Below are 8787 nucleotides of genomic sequence, written 5' to 3'. Positions count from 1 at the left end.
TGAGTGTAAGTAATGATGTGAATGTGTGTTGATAACATTTGTAAACACAGGCAAGTGGTACTGTGTTAACGAACACTGTGTTGAGTTGTATCGTGTTGTAGCGGTTGTATGTGGAGTATACAAACAATAGTATTGTGTTTGTACCCAAATATATATAAATACTAGCATTACCCGGCTAGGCGTAGCTGTGGCTCAACAACGCATATGCGTTGTTGAGCCACAGCAACCTTCCCTGTCCCCCAGTCCTCCCCACCATTTCACCCTCACCCGTCTCCTCGGTCTCCTAACCATTCCCCAATTCACCGTCTCCTCGTCCTCCCCTCCATTCTCCACTCCACCATCCTCTCTTCCTTCGCACCATGCCCCACTCCCCTGTCACTTTGTCCTCCCAACCATTCTCCATTCCCCCATCCACTCGTCCCCACCATCCCAAACTCCCCCGTGCCCTCGTCCTTCCCCACCATTACTCCCCCCTCCCTTTTCCCCTCGTCCTCCCCACCATTACTCCCCCCTCCCTTTTCCCCTCGTCCTCCCGACCATCTCTCACTTCTGTCCCCTCGTCCTCCCCACCATTCCCTACTCCCTCGACGATGTCTTCCCAAATTGTCTGGTGTTCCCATCAGAAAATTGGGAACATCAAGTGATCTAATGTTCCCATCACTGAAATATAAGAAAAACAGTTAAAAAATGAAATGAAAAGAGGAAAAAAAATAAACAATACTCATGAAATGAACAGTATGGTAATTAACACAGTTCATTCCAATGCAATTCTCACAAAATAATTAAATAAAAATGAAAACATATCAAAATCTATGAAAATTCAATTTATCAATGCTATCAGAAACATTGAAATGGAATTGTAACATATTTAGAATGGCATGTGTGTGTTGCTCTTACATGCAACAGATGGCATTGTTTTCCAAGAACAGCATAGTTTTAGCTGTCACAAGTGTGGCATCTATACATATTCTTACGAAATGAACGGTATGGTAAACAACACAGCTCAATTCCAACACAATGTCACACAAAGTAATTCAATAACAAAATAAAATAAATCGAAATATATGAAAATAAAATTTATAATGCAATCGGAAACATTGAAATGGAATTTGTGACATATTTAGTATAGCGTGCATGTTGCTATTATGTGCAACAGATGGCGCTGTTTTTCAAAAACGCATGTTTTTACCTGTCAGAGAGGTGGCTACTAAATAGTAGGTATATGAAAGGACGCATCTATTCGAATGCAGCGTTGAGTCAAAATTTCAAGTAATTGGTGAAGAACTTTCGGAGATTACAGGGTGTGTAATCTCAGAAAGCGCTTACGTCCAACAGATGGCGCTGTTTAAAAAAAAAAAATGTTTTTTCCTGTCACAAGTGAGGCATGTATATAGTAGATATATAAAAAGACGCGCCTATTCGAATGCAACGTTGTGTCAAAATTTCTAAACAATAGGTAAAGAGGTTTTAAAAATTTCCCACACATGAAAAACACACTTTTTCAGAAAAAGCATGTTTTTTTTTACTGTCACAGACGTGACATCTATATAGTATGTATATAAAACTCTGCTCGGATGCAAATGGAACGTTGTGTGAAAGCTTCAAAGCAATCGGTGAAGAACTTTTGAAGATTAGCGATTTTGAACAAACGATCATTTCCATTTTTATTTATATAGATATATATAAATATATACATATTATACAAACCTTCAGGTACAGATATATATATTTTTTTTTACAAACCCTTAGGTACAAATATATATATTTTATACAAACCTTTAGGTACAAATATATATTTTATAATATATATTTGTATGTTGTTAATAGCTTGAAATCTGTCTTGCGAGTTAGCTAACGCTGTTACGAAAAGGATTCGATTTCTAAATAGTCAATACGTCTGCTCTGTCCTCCTGGCTCTCGTAGTGTAGTGGCTATCACGTCTGCTTTACACGCAGAAGGTCCCAGGTTCGATCCCCGGCTAGAGCAAATATAAACAGTTACTTAGTTTTCTATAAGCTTGATATGAAATAGATTATATATTTATTTTGCGTTATTTTTCCATCAATAGTTTTGCTATAGACAAGTGAGCATCGACCCCCCACCTTCAGTGTCTTAAAGGCATAGATTTCAGCCTGGGATAAAAGTATTGGATTCACTTACATTATTCCGATCTATGTCTTATACAGGATACAATTACATTCACCTGGGTTCTTGGAGGCTCGAACCGTGGACCCCAGGTGTGTGAGGCCGCAGAATACAGACAGGATTGTACAGGATGCGATCCTTCAGTGACTCTTGTGCATGGATATTCCTTAATTAAGGATTACGAAGGAGAGGGGAATGTTTGGCTCCCTCTAATGTTCCACACAGAAGGTCTTATAAAGTCTCCTCATTGATTCAGAAACGTTTTATCATTATTTTTGATAGTTACATCCAGCAACTACACTTAGGTAATTACACACACACACACACACACACACACACACACACACACACACACACACACACACACACACACACACACACACACACACACACGCACATACACATACACACACACACACTGTTGCTGGATGTGGCAACAAGAAACTTTTTAAGTCAATAAGTCAACACGTCAAGGGACCGACAAGAATGAGAGGAGGGGATGAACCAGCCTTGCTTGATCTGATATTTACCCTAAATGAGTCGGATATAAGGGAAGTTAAGTTGGAAGCCCCCTTGGGAATGAGTGATCATAGTGTATTGAGCTTTGAGTATCTGGCTGAGCTAGGAATTATCACCCCAAAAATAACTGGGAAACAAAGGGCTGGCGTACCGAAAGGGAAACTATGAGGAGATGAATAAATTCCTATGGGATATACATTGGGACACAGATCTCGGAACCAAGTCCGTACAAGACATGATGGACTATGTCACCCAAAAATGTTAGGAGGCTGTAAGCAGGTTTGTCCGAACCCGACAGGAAAAAACAGAGAAGCAAAGGAAGAATTCTTGGTTTAATAGGGAATGTATGAAAGCAAAGGAGCTGAACAAAAGGGCATGTAGGAACTTCCGTAATAACAGAACACCAGAAAACAGAGAGAGATACCAGAGAACCAGGAACGAGTATGTTAGTGTGAGAAGAGCAGCTGAGAAAAGGTACGAAAATGATATAGGTAATTAAGCCAAGACCGAACCAAAGCTACTACACAGTCACATCAGGAGGAAGACAACAGTGAAGGAACAGGTGATGAAACTTAGGGTGGGCGAGGACAGGTACATAGAGAATGACAAAGAGGTGTGTGAAGAACTAAACAAGAGGTTTCAGGAGGTCTTTACAACACAACAAGATGAGGTCACTGTGCTAGGAGAAAGGGAGGTAAACCAGGCGGCCTTGGAAGAGTTTGAAATTATGAGAGAAGAGGTCAAGAGACACCTGCTGGATCTGGATGTTAGAAAGGCTGTTGGTCCAGACGGGATCTCGCCATGGGTATTGAAAGAGTGTGCAGAGGAACTTTGCTTGCCACTCTCCATAGTGTATAGTAGGTCACTGGAGACGGGAAACGTACCAAAAATATGGAAGACGGCGAATGTGGTCCCAATATACAAAAAGGGCGACAGGCAAGAGGCACTGAACTACAGGCCAGTGTCCTTGACTTGTATACCATGCAAGGTGATGGAGAAGATCGTGAGAAAAAATCTGGTATCACATCTGGAGAGAAGGGACTTCGTGACAAATCGCCAACAGGGGTTTAGGGAGGGTAAATCTTGCCAGAATGACTTAATATAATTCTACGATCAGGTGACAAATATTAAGCAAGAAAGAGAGGGCTGGGCGGACTGCATTTTCTTGGATTGTCGGAAAGCCTTTGACACAGTACCGCATAAGAGGCTGGTACATAAGCTGGAGAGACAGGCAGGTGTAGCTGGTAAGGTGCTCCAGTAGATATGGGAGTACTTAAGCAATAGGAAGCAGAGAGTTACGGTGAGGGGTGAGACCTCCGATTGGCGTGAAGTCACCAGTGGAGTCCCACAGGGCTCTGTACTTGGACCTATCCTGTTTCAGATATACGCAACGGTTGCAACTGGAGCAGATGTTCGCTCCAGGTGTTGGTTGCCACAACGATATCATCCAAGTAGGCGCAGGTGTTATCCAAGCCCTGGATGACGCGGTTAACAGTTCGCTGAAAGGTGGCCGGTGCATTACATAGTCCAAAGGGAAGGCGTTCGTATCTGTAAAGGCCAAAAGAAGTGGTAAAGGCAGATATTTCCTTAGCTCGCTCCGTTAAACATACCTGGTAATATCCTTTTAACAAGTCCAGCTTCGATAGGTACCGCGCATGACCAATGGCGTCAAGGATGTCATCTATTCTTTGTAAGGGACACGCATCCTTGACAGTCACAAGATTTAATTTACGATAATCGGTACATAGTCTCACCTTACCATGCGGTTTTGGCACCAGGATGCAGGGTGAGGCCCAAGGGGACTCACAAGGGGTTGCCAGCCCATGATCCAGGAGGTACTGTACCTCAGCACGCATGACTTCCTTCCTACTCGGGCTGATTCGGTAGAAAGGTTGACGAATCGGCCGTGTGTCGGGGAGTAGTTGGATGTCGTGCTGAACCACATTACACTCTTGTGGATCATCGTTGAACAACTTCTGGTGTTCCTTGAAGATTCTGATGAGAGGTGCACTATTATTGTCCTGAAAATAGTTCTGAAGATTAGCCAGGATTTCTGAGTTGGAAAGCACCGACTCAGTGGTAGTGCTTTCGGGAGAAGCAGGGAAGGTTTCACTATGGAGGTATGGACCTTTAAACGCGGAAACTGATACCATTACAGTGGGGGGGAATACCTTGATACTGCTTCAGGAGGTTGACGTGGCACAACTGGGTCCTCCGCCGCCTATCTGGAGTCTCAAGAACGTAGTTGTGGTTGTTCCTGCACTCCTTGATACGGTAGGGTCCTGAAAACTTGTTTTGCAATGGAGAACCTGGGATAGGAAAGTATGCCAATAAGAAGTCTCCTGGTTTAAATTTCCTTAATTTGCTGCATTGGTCAAAATGAGTCTTCATCCTCTCCTGGGTTTTCAATAGGTTGTCATTAGCAAATTTACGTACTCTCTCTAGAATGTGTTTTAAGTTTTGAAGAAACTGAGGCACATTCTGATGGTCACTGAAGGTGGCATTACGTAGAGAGTCCTTGAAAGCTTTGAGAGGAGTACGGCACTTACGTCCGTAGAGCATCTCATAAGGAGATACTCCTAGTGACTCATTGGGGAGACTTCGAAAAATGCACATTATGAGATCAAGTTGTCTATCCCAGTCCTTCAAAGTCTCATTGCAAAATTTCTTTAGGAGTGCTTTAATAGTCTGATGACTACGTTCAAGAGAACCCTGTGAAGCAGGATGATAGGGGCTGGACAGTACCTGTGTGATGTTGAACTCCTCCAGAGTCTTCTTGAAGAGATCACTGGTGAAGTTGGTGCCACAGTCGCTCTGAACCTCCCTGGGAAATCCATACTGGGTGAAGATTTTCAATAGGTGTTTCACCACAGTAGCAGCCGTAATGTTCTCTACTGGAACTGCTATGGGAAACCTGGTGGTAGGACACATGATAGTTATTATATATGCGTTGCCAGAACTGGTCCGGGGTAAAGGACCCACACAGTCTATGATGAGTCTGTGGAATGGTTCTGCAGCCACCTGGATGGGTTTCAGAGGAGCCTGGGGAATAGAGATGTTAGGTTTACTTGCCATCTGACATATATGACACTCTTGGACGTATTTCTTTACGTCTTTTACCATACCTGGCCAGTAGTAGTCTTGTCTGATTCCGTGGTAGGTTTTGTTGAAGCCATAGTGAGAAAGAGCTCCGTGGGCCAGGTGTAGAATATCGGGCCGTATGTTGGTGGGAATCACTAGTTGTTCGACATTGGCCCAGTCATCATCCTCCTTCAGCTTGCTGGGTCTGTATCTGCGGTAGAGCAACTCATTCTCTAGGAAGAACCCCGGGATACTGTCAGGTTGAGTCTCAGCCTGAAAGAATAATGGTGTTAATAATTGATCTTCCCTCTGTAACTTACGGAACTCCAACTTGGTAAGATTTGGAGGTAGATTCTGAGGGTCTTGAGGGACAGCGGTAGCAGTAGAATCAGCTGGTTGCGGTCGTGCAACTTGTGCACGGGTGGTCACCAAAACCGGAGAAACTTTATCACTCTCTTGAACCTCTGCTGGAACATATTCAAAGTTGGGATTATCCTTTACAGAAGTACACACCTGGGATTTGTCCGTGATGATCAGGTTGGGCGGTTGTAGATCTTCTGCCAAGTCGTTGCCAGGGAGAAGTTGCACTCCAGGCATGGGAAAAGGCTTTTCCCTGATGGCGACTTGGACTTCACCGGTCACGAAGGGACAATCCAGGTGGACTCTGGCGAGTGGATATGGAGTGGTAGCAGTGAGGTCAGTGATAAGGACGGTTTCCCCAGTATAGGCGACGTTAGGCACAGCCGACTTTATGATAATGGACTGAAGAGCCGCTGTGTCCCTCAAGATCTTCAATTTAAAACTTCCCTCCGAATCTGTACCGTTGGTAGAGACAGTTCCAGGATACAGGTGTTTACTGAAGAGAGAAAGATCAATAACATTAACACCAACATTCATTACAGGCTTTCCGGACTTTGGAGGAGTCTGTTTGGGTTTAGTAGATTCATTGCTCTTGTATTGAGCCTTCACACATCTGTCTATGGTATGTCCATAGAGTTTGCAATACTTACAATACAATTGTGAGCTCGCTTGATCTGTACTCACTTTATCGTAACTGTACCAAGACTTCTTACTGGAAGGTGGTTCTGGTGTCAGCCGGTGGATGAGGCTGTAGGTGTCAGCCGACTTCGCACATTTCATGTAGTCGGTTTCTTCTTTATCTGCTAGATATAAACGGATGGAAGGGGGAACACATCTCAAGAATTCCTCAACTAGCATGAGGTTGATGAGTTCTGCAAATGTAGAGACATGTGTTGCTTCCAGCCATTTCATGAAATATCTTTTCTTTGTATTGGCAAATTCTAGAAAGGTGGTGGTACTTGCCTTAAGATGGTCACGAAATTTTCGTCGGTAGCTTTCGGTGGAGAGAAGGTAGGCGTCCAACACTGCTTGCTTCAGGGTCTGGTAGTCATTCTCAGACGCTAAGGTACTGAGAGTAACTGCAGCTCTACCTGTAAGATGCACTCTGAGAAGGGTAGACCATTGATCAGCAGGCCAGCTAAGTTTATTAGCTAGGGTCTCAAAGGTGGTAAAAAAGACATCTATCTCTGTCTCAATGAATGGTGGCATTAACTTACTTGCATGAGAGATATTGAAACTTATTGGAAGACTGGCAGTAGCTTGCTGGCGTTGAGTGAGGTGCGTAGCTTCCAACGCGAGTTCTTGTTGACGACTTTCTATAGCCATAGCCGCTTGCTGTTTGTCATGCTCGCGTTGCATCTCCAGGTGACGATGTTTTGTTTCAAGCTGTACTCTCTCACGCTCACGGAGTATTGCAACCTCTCGTTCTAGTTATTCTTTCCTGATGGCAGCTTCTCGTTCTTGTTCTTCTTTCCTCAAGGCGGCCTCTCTTTCTCTCAGTTGTAGGGCTTCTTTTTGTTGTTCGAGGGCTTCCCTTTCTTGCTGTCGCTCGATCTTGGCAAGTTCTAGTTTGAGTTTCATCGTGGCCAAATCAGGTTTATCTGCAATAGAGTAAGTTTCGTGAGTTTCAGAGTCAATCTTCCTTTCATCTAAGAGGTAATCCATGATTAGGTTATGGATTTCATTTTTGTTGGCTCCATGGGGAGCATCTAGTTGATACTCGGGTGCAAGAGTTTGTAATTCAGTTCTCTTGGCACGACATAATGTCCCTATTTCACCTGCTGGATCGTTACGGAAAGCTTGGAGACGAAACATGGTGAAAGATAGCAAATAAATATACATGAATATAGTTGTGATATGGAAAATATCAGAAACAGGATAACGTGGCAACTGGTAACTATCCTGTGGAATTTTAATCTTTAAGAAATAAAGTTAATTATAGGATGGTAAATGATTAGTCAATCAAAGTTGCAGGAATTCTTGTACCCGGTACTCAATGTAAGAGAATAAGGGCAAGAAAATCCTACTAAATAAGTGAAACTGAGTTTCTAAAACAAATGAAACATTTAATTGCTCCAGAAGTGAATTAGGTAGTCCAAGAATGTAGGCATACCTTGCCGAGTCTCTATAGGACATAAGCAAGGGTTTCCCACTAAATGGATATGATACTTACAGAATTAGCGAACTTTGTGCTCTGTAAAAAGAAAGCTAATTCCCTACCTAAGTAAATATCATCATCTCTGACCGACGTGTAGGGGCGCGAGTGTCAACTGGTGACGAGAACTGCTGCTGAGGTCCCAACTCAGCAACAAAGTCCGTGCTAGAGGAACTATGGCCCTCCTTTCCTCCTTCGGTCGGATTGCAGAAGATAGGGTGCTTTGACCCAGAGACAAACCAAAGTACCAGGGTACCAAAATGATGATCTGCTGGAAATATGAGAAATATCCTAGGGACAAAAGGTGGTAAACACGAATAATAACACGGAGGGACAGATGACCAATTAAGAGAATGACTGAGGCCTACAGTCACCACGTAATCCAAAGTTATCTCACACTCATCATATGCTACTCTCGGAATGCACAATACACACAGCACCATATAAATATAATAATTAATGATAATATTGAAAGGCTACTGTAGCAAAGTGAAGTACGCTTACCACAAATTGACGTTCTAGTACTA

General features: G+C 43.2%; 1 non-coding gene across 1 annotated transcript; it reads left to right on the top strand.

Moving 5' to 3' along the window:
• The first annotated feature begins 1913 nt into the window (after positions 1 to 1913).
• On the top strand, positions 1914 to 1986 carry TRNAV-UAC (transfer RNA valine (anticodon UAC)). Its single transcript has one exon. It is a non-coding gene; the product is annotated as a tRNA-Val (tRNA).
• Positions 1987 to 8787: the final 6801 nt, after the last annotated feature.

This window comes from Procambarus clarkii, chromosome 14 (genome assembly GCF_040958095.1).
Source record: "Procambarus clarkii isolate CNS0578487 chromosome 14, FALCON_Pclarkii_2.0, whole genome shotgun sequence".
NCBI lineage: Eukaryota > Metazoa > Arthropoda > Malacostraca > Decapoda > Cambaridae > Procambarus > Procambarus clarkii.
The sequence above is the reverse complement of the archived record's forward strand: the minus strand, read 5'-3'. Positions and strand labels throughout refer to the sequence as shown.